We start from the raw sequence: 15,668 nt of genomic DNA, 5'->3' as shown, positions 1-15,668 counted from the left end.
GGTTGTGTAACTGTGTGTCCCTTCCCTGTGTGTATAGCTGTGCACTTGCCTATGGGTTGTGTGACTGTGTGTCCCTGTCCTATGTGTATAGCTGTGCACTTGCCTCTGGGTTGTGTGACTGTGAGTGCCTTCCCTGTGTGTATAGCTGTGCACATGCCTCTGGGTTGTGTGGCTGTGTGTACCTTCCCTGTGTGTATAGCTGTGCACTTGCCTCTGGGTTGTGTAACTGTGTGTCCCTGTCCTGTGTGTATAGCTGTGCACTTGCCTCTGGGTTGTGTAACTGTGTGTCCATTCCCTGTGTGTATAGCTGTGCACATGCCTCTGGGTTGTGTAACTGTGTGTACCTTCCCTGTGCTGTGTGTATAGCTGTGCACATGCCTCTGGGTTGTGTGACTGTGTGTACCTTCCCTGTGTGTATAGCTGTGCACATGCCTCTGGGTTGTGTAACTGTGTGTCCCTTCCCTGTGTGTATAGCTGTGCACTTGCCTCTGGGTTGTGTAACTGTGTGTCCCTGTCCTGTGTGTATAGCTGTGCACTTGCCTCTGGGTTGTGTGACTGTGTGTCCCTTCCCTGTGTGTATAGCTGTGCACATGCCTTTGGGTTGTGTAACTGTGTGTACCTTCCCTGTGTGTATAGCTGTGCACTTGCCTCTGGGTTGTGTGACTGTGTGTACCTTCCCTGTGTGTATAGCTGTGCACTTGCCTCTGGGTTGTGTGACTGTGTGTCCCTTCCCTGTGTGTATAGCTGTGCACTCGCTTCTGGGTTGTGTGACTGTGTGTCCATTCCCTGTGTGTATAGCTGTGCACATGCCTCTGGGTTGTGTAACTGTGTGTACCTTCCCTGTGCTGTGTGTATAGCTGTGTACATGCCTCTGGGTTGTGTGACTGTGTGTACCTTCCCTGTGTGTATAGCTGTGCACATGCCTCTGGGTTGTGTATCTGTGTGTTCCTTCCCTGTGTGTATAGCTGTGCACATGCCTCTGGGTTGTGTAACTGTGTGTCCCTGTCCTGTGTGTTTAGTTGTGCACATGCCTCTGGGTTGTGTGACTGTGTGTCCATTCCTTGTGTGTATAGCTGTGCACTTGCCTCTGGGTTGTGTGACTGTGTGTCCATTCCCTGTGTGTGTGGCTGTGCACATGCCTCTGGGTTGTGTGACTGTGTGTCCATTCCCTGTGTGTATAGCTCTGGGTTGTGTAACTGTGTGTAGCTTCCCTGTGTGTATAGCTGTGCACATGCCTCTGGGTTGTGTATCTGTGTGTCCCTGTCCTGTGTGTTTAGCTGTGCACATGCCTCTGGGTTGTGTGACTGTGTGTCCATTCCCTGTGTGTATCGCTGTGCACATGTCTCTGGGTTGTGTAACTGTGTGTACCTCCCCTGTGTGTATAGCTGTGCACATGCCTCTGGGTTGTGTAACTGTGTGTAGCTTCCCTGTGTGTATAGCTGTGCACATGCCTCTGGGTTGGGTAACTGTGTGTAGCTTCCCTGTGCGTATAGCTGTGCACATGCCTCTGGGTTGTGTAACTGTGTGTCCCTGTCCTGTGTGTATAGCTCTGCACTTGCCTCTGGGTTGTGTAACTGTGTGTCCCTTCCCTGTGTGTATAGCTGTGTACTTGCCTCTGGGTTGTGTAAATGTGTGTCCCTGTCCTGTGTGTATAGCTGTGCACATGCCTCTGGGTTGTGTGACTGTGTGTCCATTCCTTGTGTGTATAGCTGTGCACTTGCCTCTGGGTTGTGTGACTGTGTGTCCATTCCTTGTGTGTATAGCTGTGCACTTGCCTATGGGTTGTGTAAATGTGTGTCCCTGTCCTGTGTGTATAGCTGTGCACTTGCCTATGGGTTGTGTAAATGTGTGTCCCTGTCCTGTGTGTATAGCTGTGCACTTGCCTCTGGGTTGTGTGACTGTGTGTCCATTCCTTGTGTGTATAGCTGTGCACTTGCCTATGGGTTGTGTAAATGTGTGTCCCTGTCCTGTGTGTATAGCTGTGCACTTGCCTCTGGGTTGTTTAACTGTGTCCTGTATTGTCATTGCTTGAACCCTCTGCTCTTTCTTGTGTGGTCACTTTGTGCAATTTCTCCCCTTTCCTGTGTTGTCACCTTTTTTTCATCCCCCTATAACTGTGCTCTTATTCTAACGTGTCCAGTTTGTCCCTATGTATATCACTGTTTGTGGCGCCTCAGCTCGTTGCCATGCAGCAGGATGTGGTTTGTGGTTACTTTTCACACTTCTCTATTTCATACAGAAGTCATTTTAAAGCTTAAAAATGCAAAGCAAAATTCAGGGTATAGAGTTGAGGGTTCTGCTTTATATTCATGTTGTGTTCTTTAATATGTATCCCAGTTTATGGAACAAATACAACAACAGTTTAATAACCGTGTAAAATCATAATTACTTCTGAATGCCATCTGAGGTAACATTGGGGACAATCTCACCAGCCTCTCCAGCTTAGTATGTGATTCTGTGCAACCAATTCACTCAAGGGCAAAGAGATGAGTGAATGTTAGTGAATCAGGTGCAGAGGATCACCTACTGGAGGAAATACTGTGACACTAAAGAGGCTGGTGGCACCTGTGACACTAAAGAGGCTGGTGGCACCTGTGACACTAAAGAGGCTGGTGGTACCTGTGATGCTAAAGACACACTGCTTTATATAATCACACACTGCTTTATATAATCACACACTGCTTTACATAATCACGCACTGCTCTGTATAATCACATGCTGCTTTATATAATCACACACTGCTTTATATAATCACACACTGCTCTGTATAATCACATGCTGCTTTATATAATCACACACTGCTCTGTATAATCATACACTGCTTTATATAATCACACACTGCTTTATATAATCACACACTGCTTTATATAATCACACACTGCTCTGTATAATCACACACTGCTTTATATAATCACACACTGCTCTGTATAATCACACACTGCTCTGTATAATCACACACTGCTTTATATAATCACACACTGCTTTATATAATCACACACTGCTCTGTATAATCACATTCTGCTTTATATAGTCACACACTGCTCTGTGTAAGCATACACTGCTTTATATAATCACACACTGCTTTACATAATCATGCACTGCTCTGTATAATCACATGCTGCTTTATATAATCACACACTGCTTTATATAATCACACACTGCTTTATATAATCACACACTGCTCTGTATAATCACATGCTGCTTAATATAATCACACACTGCTCTGTATAATCATACACTGCTTTATATAATCACACACTGCTTTATATAATCACACACTGCTTTATATAATCACAAACTGCTTTATATAATCACACACTGCTTTATATAATCACACACTGCTCTGTATAATCACACACTGCTTTATATAATCACACACTGCTTTATATAATCACACACTGCTCTGTATAATCACACGCTGCTTTATATAGTCACACACTGCTCTGTGTAATCATACACTGCTTTATATAATCACACACTGCTCTGTATAATCACACGCTGCTTTATATAATCACACACTGCTTTATATAATCACACACTGCTCTGAATAATCACACACTGCTTTATATAATCACACACTGCTTTATATAATCACACACTGTTATGTATAATCATACACTGCTTTATATAATCACACACTGCTCTGTATAATCAAACACTTCTTTATATAATCACACACTGCTTTATATAATCACATATATAATCACACACTGCTTTATATAATCACACACTGCTCTGTATAATCACACGTTGCTTTATATAATCACACACTGCTCTGTATAATCACACGCTGCTTTATATAATCACACACTGCTCTGTATAATCACACACTGCTCTGTATAATCACACACTGCTTTATATAATCACACACTGCTTTATATAATCACACACTGCTCTGTATAATCACACACTGCTTTATATAATCACACACTGCACTGTATAATCACACACTGCTCTGTATAATCACACTGCTTTATATAATCACACACTGCTCTGTATAATCACACACTGCTCTGTATAATCACACACTGCTTTATATAATCACACACTGCTTTATATAATCACACACTGTTATGTATAATCACACACTGCTTTATATAATCACACACTGCTCTGTATAATCACACACTTCTTTATATAATCACACACTGCTTTATATAATCACATATATAATCACACACTGCTTTATATAATCACACACTGCTCTGTATAATCACACGCTGCTTTATATAATCACACACTGCTCTGTATAATCACACGCTGCTTTATATAATCACACACTGCTCTGTATAATCACACACTGCTCTGTATAATCACACACTGCTTTATATAATCACACACTGCTTTATATAATCACACACTGCTCTGTATAATCACACACTGCTTTATATAATCACACACTTCTCTGTATAATCACACACTGCTTTATATAATCACACACTGCTCTGTATAATCACACACTGCTCTGTATAATCACACACTGCTCTATATAATCACACATTGCTCTAAATAATCTCACACTGCTTTATATAATCACCCACTGCTTTTTATAATCACACACTGCTCTGTATAATCACATACTGCTCTGTATAATCACACACTGCTCTGCATAATCACACACTGCTTTATATATTCACACACTGCTCTGTATAATCACACACTGCTCTGTATAATCACCCACTGCTCTGCATAATCACACACTGCTTTATATATTCACACACTGCTCTGTATAATCACACACTGCTTTATATAATCACACACTGCTCTGTATAATCACACTCTGTTCTATATAATCACACACTGCTTTATATAATCTAACACACTGCTCTATATAATCACACACTGCTTTATGTAATCACACACTGCTCTGTACAATCACACACTGCTTTATATAATCACACACTGCATTATAAAATCACACACTGCTTTATATAATCACACACTGCTCTGTATAATCACACACTGCTCTGTATAATCACACACTGCTTTATATAATCACACACTTCTCTGTATAATCACACACTGCTTTATATAATCACACACTGCTCTGTATAATCACACACTGCTCTGTATAATCACACACTGCTTTATCTAATCACACACTGCTTTATATAATCACACACTGCTCTGTATAATCACACACTGCTTTAATAATCACACACTGCTTTATATAATCACACACTGCTCTGTATAATCTCACACTGCTCTAAATAATCTCACACTGCTCTAAATAATCACACACTGCTTTATATAATCACACACTGCTCTGTATAATCACACACTGCTTTATATAATCACACACTGCTCTGTATAATCACACACTGCTCTGTATAATCGCACACTGCTTTATATAATCACACACTGCTTTATATAATCACACACTGCTCTGTATAATCACACGCTGCTTTATATAATCACACACTGCTCTGTATAATCACACACTGCTTTATATAATCACACACTGCTCTGTATAATCTCACACTGCTCTAAATAATCTCACACTGCTCTAAATAATCACACACTGCTTTATATAATCACCCACTGCTTTATATAATCATAAACTGCTCTGTATAATCACACACTGCTCTGCATAATCACACACTGCTTTATATATTCACACATTGCTCTGTATAATCATACATTGCTTTATATAATTACAAACTGTTCTGTATAATTACACACTGCTCTGCATAATCACACACTGCTTTATATAATCTCACACTGCTCTGTATAATCACACACTGCTCAATATAATCACACACTGCTCTGTATAATCACACATTGCTCTGTATAATCACACACTGCTTTATATAATCTAACACACTGCTCTATATAATCACACACTTCTTTATGTAATCACACACTGCTCTGTACAATCACACACTGCATTATAAAATCACACACTGCTTTATATAATCACACACTGCTCTGTATAATCACACACTGCTCTGTATAATCACACACTGCTTTATATAATCACACACTTCTCTGTATAATCACACACTGCTTTATATAATCACACACTGCTCTGTATAATCACACACTGCTCTGTATAATCACACACTGCTTTATATAATCACACACTTCTCTGTATAATCACACACTGCTTTATATAATCACACACTGCTTTAAATAATCACCCACTGCTTTATATAATCACACACTGCTCTGTATAATCACATACTGCTCTGTATAATCACACACTGCTCTGCATAATCACACACTGCTTTATATATTCACACACTGCTCTGTATAATCACACACTGCTCTGTATAATCACCCACTGCTTTATATAATCACACACTGCTCTGTATAATCACACACTGCTCTGCATAATCACACACTGCTTTATATATTCTCACACTGCTCTGTATAATCACACACTACTCTGCATAATCACACACTGCTTTATATATTCACACACTGCTCTGTATAATCACACACTGCTCTGCATAATCACACACTGCTTTATATAATCACACACTGCTCTGTATAATCACACTCTGTTCTATATAATCACACACTGCTTTATATAATCTAACACACTGCTCTATATAATCACACACTGCTTTATGTAATCACACACTGCTCTGTACAATCACACACTGCTTTATATAATCACACACTGCATTATAAAATCACACACTGCTTTATATAATCACACACTGCTCTGTATAATCACACACTGCTTTATATAATCACACACTTCTCTGTATAATCACACACTGCTTTATATAATCACACACTGCTCTGTATAATCACACACTGCTCTGTATAATCACACACTGCTTTATCTAATAACACACTGCTTTATCTAATCACACACTGCTCTGTATAATCACACACTGCTCTGTATAATCACACACTGCTTTATATTATACTAGTTGGTAAGCCTGCCCAGAGGGCAGTCTATATGTTGTAAGTACAAAAAATAAAAATAGAACTACAGAAAAAAATAAACACATTTTCCAAAATAAAAAAAAAAAACCTAATCTCCCCCCCTAAATAAAACACCGCCTAATCTAAAAAGGGCTTTTTGTAGGGCATTGCCCTAAGTTAAACAGCTCTTTTACGTTAAAAATAAACAAAATCCCCCCTAACAGTAAAACCCCCCAAAAAAACTAACACTAAAAAAACCTGAACTACCCATTGCCCTGAAAAGGGCATTTGTATGGGCATTTCATTTAAAAGGGCATTTAGCTCTTTTTCACTGCCCTTAAAAGGGCATTTAGCTCTTTTTCCAAGTGCCCCAAAAAAAAAACTAAATTAAAATTTTTTAAAAAAAGCCTAACACAAAAGCCTCAAATAGGTACTCACGGTTTCAGAAGTCCAGTGGAGAAGGTCTTCTTCCAGGCTGGTCCATCATCTTCATCCACAGCAAAGGCGGCGCAGAGCGGACGTCAGGAGCGGTCTTCCCAGATGTGGCGATCCTTGGCGGCGGTCCTTGGCGGCGGTCCTTGGCGGCGGTCCTTGGCGGCGGCGGTCTTTGGCGACATGGAGGCTCCTCTTCATCAGATTGTCCGTGGTATATTGAAGAAAGAATGCAAAGTACAGCAATCAATTTGGGGTACCTTGCATTCCTACTGGCTGAATTTTTCAAAACAGCCAAAAGGATTAGAGCTACTAAAAACAAAATTTATGCTTGCCTGATAAATTTCTTTCTTTTGCGATGTACCGAGTCCACGGATTCATCCTAACTTGTGGGATATTGTCCTTCCTGACAGGAAGTAGCAAAGAGAGCACCACAGCAGAGCTGTCTATATAGCTCCCCCTTAACTCCACACCCCAGGCCAAGGAAGAAAAGGAGAAACTATTAGGTGCAGAGGTGACTGAAGTTTACATAAAAAAATACTATCTGTCTTGAATAGACAGGAAGGGCCGTGGACTCGGTACATCGCAAATGAAAGAAATTTATCAGGTAAGCATAAATTTTGTTTTCTTTTGCATGGTGTACCGAGTCCACAGATTCATCCTAACTTGTGGGATACCAATACCAAAGCTTTAGGACACAGATGAAGGGAGGGACATGACAGGAACCTAAACGGAAGGCACCACTGCTTGCAAAACCTTTCTCCCAAAAATAGCCTCCGAAGAAGCAAAAGTATCAAATTTATAAAATTTTGAAAAGGTATGAAGCAACGACCAAGTTGCAGCCTTACAAATCTGCTCAACAGAAGCATCATTTTCAAAAGCCCATGTGGAAGCTACCTCTCTAGTAGAATGAGCTGTAATCCTTTTAGGAGGCTGCTGTCCAGCAGTCTCATAAGCCAAACGGATGATGCTTTTCAGCCAAAAGGAAAGAGAAGTCGCCCTAGCCTGTTGACCCCTACGCTTTCCAGAATAGACAAGAAACAAAGAAGATGTTTGATGAAAATCTTTGGTTGCCTGCAAATAAAATTTCAAAGCATGAACCACGTCCAAGTTGTGCAACAGACGTTCCTTCTTACAAGAAAGATTAGGACACAGAGAAGGAACAACAATTTCTTGATTGATATTCTTGTTAGTAACAACCTTAGGTAGGAACCCAGGCTTGGTACGCAAAACCACCTTATCAGCATGGAACACAAGATAAGGAGAGTCACATTGTAATGCAGATAGTTTAGAAACTCTTCAAGCTGAAGAGATAGCAACTAGGAACAAAACTTTCCAAGATAAAAGCTTAATATCTATGGAATGCATGGGTTCAAACGGAACCCCCTGAAGAACTCTAAGAACTAAATTTAGACTCCATGGTGGAGCAATAGGTTTAAACACAGGCTTAATTCTAAAGCCTGACAAAAAGCCAGAATGTCTGGAATATCTGCCAGACGCTTGTGCAACAAAATAGACAGAGCAGATATCTGTCCCTTTAGGGAACTACCTGATAATCCTTTCTCCAAGCCCTCTTGGAGAAAAGACAAAATCCTAGGAATCCTGATTTTACTCCAGGAGAAGCCTTTGGATTTGCACCAAAAAAGATATTTACGCCATATCTTATGATAAATTTTCCTGGTAACAGGCTTTCGAGCCTGAATCAAGGTATTTATGACTGACTCAGAGAAACCCCGCTTTGATAGAATCAAGCGTTCAATCTCCAAGCAGTCAGTTGCAGAGAAATTAGATTTGGATGCTTGAATGGACCTTGAATCAGAAGGTCCTGTCTCAATGGCAGAGACCATGGTGGAAGGGATGACATGTCCACCAGGTCTGCATACCAAGTCCTGCGTGGCCATGCAGGCGCTATCAAAATCACCAATGCTCTCTCCTGTTTGATTCTGGCAATCAGACGTGGAAGGAGAGGGAAAGGTGGAAACACATAAGCCAGGTTGAACGACCAGGGTACTGCTAGAGCATCTATCAGTACAGTCTGGGGATCCCTTGACCTGGAGCCCTAACAAGGAAGTTTGGAGTTCTGACGAGACGCCATCAGATCCAACTCTAGTGTGCCCCATAGCCGAACCAGCTGAGTAAACACCTCTGGATGGAGTTCCCACTCCCCTGGATGAAAAGTCTGACGACTTAGCAATCTATATCCCAGGTGTAGAGAACTGGAAGGCAGATTTTCTGACAGATGGCAAGACTGAGCCTCTGCCCATTGGATTATCATTGAGACCTCTATCATCGCTAAGGAACTCTTTGTTCCGCCCTGATGATTGATATAAGCCACAGTCGTGATGTTGTCCGACTGAAACCTGATGAATCTGGCCGAAGCCAGCTGAGGCCATGCCTGGAGAGCATTGAATATCGCTCTTAATTCCAAAATATTTATCGGTAGGAGAGCCTCCTCCTGAGTCCACAAACCCTGAGCTTTCAGGGAATTCCAGACTGCACCCCAGCCCAGAAGACTGGCGTTTGTTGTCACTATAACCCATTCTGGCCTGTGGAAACATATTCCCTGGGACAGATGATTCTGTGACAACCACCAAAAAAAGAGAGTCTCTGGTCTCTTGAACCAGATTTATCTGAGGAGATTAATCCACATAATCCCCATTCCACTGATTGAGCATGCATAGTTGCAGTGGTCTGAGATGCAAGCGAGCAAATGGAACTATGTCCATTGCCGCTACCATTAGTCCGATTACCTCCATACACTGAGCCACTGACGGCCGAGGAATGGAATGAAGAGCTCGGCAGGTGGACAAAATCTTTGATTTCCTGACCTCCGTCAGAAATATTTTCATGTCCACCGAGTCTATCAGAGTCCCAAGAAATGAAACTCTTGTGAGGGGGGAAAGAGAACTATTTTTTATGTTCACTTTCCACCCGTGAGACCTTAGAAAGGCCTACACTAAGTCCGTGTGAGACTTGGCTAGTTTGAAGGATGATGCTTGAATTAGAATGTCATCTAGATAAGGCGCCACTGCTATGCTCCGTGGCCTTAGAACCACCAGAAGGGACCCTAGCACCTTCATGAAGATTTGTGGCACCGTGGCCAACCCGAAAGAGCCACAAACTGATAATGCTTGTCCAGAAAGGCGAACCTGAGGAACTGGTGATGATCTTTGTGGATAGGAATGTGCAGATACGCATCCTTTAAGTCCACGGTGGTCATATATTGACCCTCCTGGATCAATGGTAAGATAGTCCGAATGGTCTCCATCTTGAAAGATGGAACTCCTAGGAATTGGTTTAGGATCTTGAGATCCAGAATTGGTCTGAAGGTTCCCTCCTTTTTGGGAACTATAAACAGATTGGAGTAGAACCCCTGCCCCTGTTCTGCTTTTGGAACTGGGAAGATCACTCCCATGGTAAAAAGGTCTTCTACACAGCGTAAGAACGCCTCTCTTTTTGTCGGGTTTACAGACAATTGAGAAAGATGGAACCTCCCCCTTGGAGGGGAATCCTTGAAATCTAGAAGGTATCCCTGGGTTACAATTTCTACTGCCCAGGAATCCTGAACGTCTCTTGCCCAGGCCTGAGCAAAGAGAGAGAGTCTGCCCCCTACTAGATCCGGGCCCAGATTGGGGGCTACCCCTTCATGCTGACTTAGTGGCAGCAGCAGGCTTTTTGACCTGTTTACCCTTGTTCCAAGACTGATTAGGTCTCCAGGTTGGCTTGGATTGAGTAAAGTTCCCCTCTTGCTTTGCAGCAGGGGAAGAGGTAGAGGGACCACTCTTGAATTTTCGAAAGGAACGAAAATTATTTTGTTTGGTCCTTGTCTTATTTGACTTATCCTGAGGGAGGGTATGACCCTTCCCTCCAGTAATGTCTGAAATGATCTCTTTCAATGCAGGCCCGAATAGGGTCTTACCTTTGAAACGGATGGACAAAATCTTAGATTTAGATGACACATCAGCTGACCAGGACTTAAGCCATAACGCTCTATGCGCAAAAATGGCAAAACCTGAATTCTTAGCCGCTAATTTTGCAAGGTGAAAAGCGGTGACTGTAATAAAAGAATTAGCCAATTTAAGAGCCTTAATTCTGTCCAAAATATCATCTAGTGGGGTCTCCATCTGAAGAGCCTCTTCTAGAGCCTCAAACCAAAAGGCAGCTGCAGTGGTTACAGGAACAATGCATGCTATAGGTTGAAGAAGAAAACCTTAATGAACAAAAATTTTCTTTAGGAGACCCTCTAATTTTTTATCCATAGGACCAATGAAAGCACAACTGTCTTCAATAGGTATAGTTGTACGCTTAGCCAGGGTAGAAATAGCTCCCTCCACCTTAGGGACCGTCTGCCATGAGTCCTTTATGGTGTCAGAAATGGGAAACATTTTCTTGAAAACAGGAGGGGGAGAGAACGGAATACCTGGTTTATCCCACTCCTTAGTAACAATGTCCGAAATCCTCTTAGGGACCGGAAACACATCAGTGTAAACAGGAACCTCTAAATATTTGTCCATTTTACACAATTTCTCTGGAACTACAATAGGGTCACAATCATCCATAGTAGCTAAAACCTCCCTGAGCAATAAGCGGAGGTGCTCTAGCTTAAATTTAAATGCCGTCATATCTGAATCTGTCTGAGAGAACAGCTTTTCGGAATCAGAAATCTCTCCCTCAGACAGCAAATCCCTCATCCCTACTTCAGAACATTGTGAAGGAATATAGGATACGGCTACTAAAGTGTCAGAAGGCTCAGCATTTGTTCTTAACCCAGAGCTACTGCGCTTCCTTTGCAGCCCAGGCAGCTTAGATAAAACCTCTATGAGGGTAGTATTCATAACTGAAGCCATATCTTGCAAGGTGAAAGAATTAGACGCAGTAGAAGTACTTGGCGTCGCTTGTGCGGGCGTTACTGGTTGTGACACTTGGTTAGAACTAGATGGCAAAACCTGATTTCCTTCTGTCTGAGAATCATCTAATGCCAAACTTTTATAAGTCAAAATATGCTGTTGCAATTTATAGACATATCAGTACAAGTGGGACACATTCTAAGAGGGGGTTCCACAATGGCTTCTAAACAAACTGAACAATGAGTTTCCTCAGTGTCAGACATGTTTAACAGACTAGTAATAAAGCAAGCAAACTTGGAAAACACTTTATTTAATGAAAAAAACACAATTTGCAAAAACGGTACTGTGCCTTTAAGAGAAAAAAAGGCATACACAAACTGCAAAACAGGTTAAAATTGCTTCAATTTTTCTGAAATTTTAACAGTGTACCCACTAAGCTTTAGAAGGATTGCACCACAAGTTAATAAGCAATAAACCCCCAAATGACAAAACCGGATTGAAATATGTCTAAAACCGGTTAAAAACCCCTAAAGCACCTTGCCACAGTTCTGCTGTGGCCCTACCTGCCCTTAGGAAGCGATAATATGGGGTTTAAAGCTTCAATTAGTCCCTCAGAAAACTATCAGGACCTCAGGAGAAGCTGCTTGCTGCTTGTAAATGTAGGCCCGCCCACCTCACTCAATGTTGCTGGGGCCTACACAAAACTAACAAAGCCTGCCTGAAAGCCATGTGGGTTATAAACAATCCCAAAGAACCCTCAATCAAATGTCCCATAAAACAGAAAACGTTACTCCCAGACACAAAAACGTTTGTCCCAAATTCACATAACAAACTGAGTGCCCACAAAAAATTAACCCTTTATGCAAGCTAGTAAAAACCTCTGATAACACTAGGATTACTGCTTCCCCTTCCCCTAATGGGGACACTGTCAGCCTTTCTGAGTTAACACAGTCTCTGCAGAAAATATGACTGAACATACCTCATTGCTGTATAGCAAGAAACCGTTCCTCATACTGAAGTTTTCCTGTACTCCTCAGCTACTGTGGGAACAGCAGTGGACCTTAGTTACAAATGCTAAGATCATCATCCTCCAGGCAGAAATCTTCATCTATGTCCTGCCTGAGAGTAAATAGTACAACACCGGTACCATTTAAAAATAACAAACACTTGATTGAAGATAAAATAAAACCAACAGTTTAACACCTCTTCTCTTTACTCTTCCTGCTTAGAGCCAGCAAAGAGAATGACTGGGGGGTCGAGTTAAGGGGGGAGCTATATAGACAGCTCTGCTGTGGTTCTCTCTTTGCTACTTCCTGTCAGGAAGGACAATATCCCACAAGTTAGGATGAATCCGTGGACTCCGTACATCATGCAAAAGAAATCCTATTGGCTGTTGAAATGAGCCAATAAGATTTCAGTAGCGCTCATTCTATTGGCTGCTGAATTTTTCAAAGCAGCCAATAGAATGAGAGCTACTGAAATCCTATTGGCTGTTCAAATCAGCCAATAAGATTTCAGTAGCTCTCATCCTATTGGCTGATTTTGAGAATTTCAACCAATAGGAATTCAAGGTACCCCAATTAATATGGGGTACCTTGAATTCTTTCTTCACTGTTTGGCGTACATTCGCATGAAGAGGAACCACCACGCCTTCGCCGAGGACCGCCGCTGATGAGGTGTGTCATCACCGCTGAGGAGCACCACCCTGCCGATGACTGCCACCAAGGATCCCCACTTCTGGGAAGACTGCTCCAGACCTCCGCTCCGCACCGCCTTCTCTGTGGATGAAGATGATGGACGTGCCTGGAAGAAGAACTTCTCCGCCGTACTTCTGAAACGTGAGTATCTATTTGGGGCTTTAGTGTTAGGTTTTTTTAACATTTTTGTGGGGGGGAGGTTTATTTTTTAACTTAGGTTTTTTTGGCAGGATTCTTTCACCACTCTGCCATTTTCGGAATCCACCTGGATTCTTTTGGCTGTGCCCTCAGCCAACATTCTGTTGGATGCCTCGCGCTGATCTCAGCCAATAGGATTGAAGTTCAATCCTATTGGCTGATTGGATCAGCTAATAGGATTGAGCTCGCATTCTATTGGCTGTTCCAATCAGCCAATAGAATGCGAGCTCAATCCCATTGGCTGATTGGATAAGCCAATAGGATTTTTCCTACCTTAATTCCGATTGGCTGATAGAATCATATCAGCCAATCGAAATTTAAGGGACGCCATCTTGGATGACGTCATTTAAAGAAACCTTCATTCTTCGTGTATTAGGTAGTTTGCGATGTTGGGATTTGCGGATTTAGGGGTTGATAATTTTATTAGGTAGTTGGGGCTTTTTCTTAATATTTCGTGCGGGTGGTCAGTTTACGGGCGATTTAGTTTTTTTTTTAATACTTATTGTGGGCGCTTAGTTTTTTTTTTTTTATATAGTTATTGCGGGCAGTATTTTTTTTTCTAATATTTAATGCGGGCAGTTTTTTTTTTTATAATGCTCCGTTTGCCTTTGCTGCATCCCGGTGGATTCCGAAATTGGCAGGATTCTTTCACCACTCTGCCATTTTCGGAATCCACCTGGATTCTTTTGGCTGTGCCCTCAGCCAACATTCTGTTGGATGCCTTGCGCTGCCAACATTCCTTTGAGGATGCGTGCGCAACTTCCGACAGCAAAGGACATTACAAACGGATAATCACACACTGCTCTGTATAATCACACAATGCTCTGTATAATCACACACTGCTCTGTATAATCACACACTGCTCTGTATAATAACACACTGCTTTATATAATCACACACTGCTCTGTATAATCACACACTGCTCTGTATAATCACACACTGCTCTATATAATCACACAGTGCCCTGTATAATCACACAATGCTCTGTATAATCACACACTGCTCTGTATAATCACACACTGCTCTGTGTAATCACACACTGCTCTGTGTAATCACACACTGATCTGTATAATCACACACTGCTTTATATAATCACACACTGTTTTATATAATCACACACTGCTCTGTATAATCACACACTGCTCTGTATAATCACACACTGCTTTATATAATCACACACTGCTTCATGTAATCACACTGCTTTATATAATCACACACTGCTCTGTATAATCACACACTGCTCTGTATAATCACACACTGCTTTATATAATCACACACTGCTTCATGTAATCACACTGCTTTATATAATCATACACTCCTCTGTATAATCACACACTGCTCTGTATAATCACACACTGCTCTGTATAATCACACACTGCTCTGTGTAATCACACACTGCTCTGTGTAATCACACACTGCTCTGTATAATCACACACTGCTTTATATAATCACACACTGCTTTATATAATCACACACTGCTCTGTATAATCAATTCCAATGGTTATCTAGCATCCCATAAGGCTGTCACTAGAGAGGTGTGCGTATTTGCACCCCCCCCCCCATACGATTGGTTGTTGAAGCCTTTAAGAAGGGATTTGCCACCTGTGTGATTATA

This window comes from Bombina bombina, chromosome 7 (genome assembly GCF_027579735.1).
Source record: "Bombina bombina isolate aBomBom1 chromosome 7, aBomBom1.pri, whole genome shotgun sequence".
Lineage (NCBI taxonomy): Eukaryota > Metazoa > Chordata > Amphibia > Anura > Bombinatoridae > Bombina > Bombina bombina.
Note: the sequence above shows the minus strand (reverse complement) of the source record.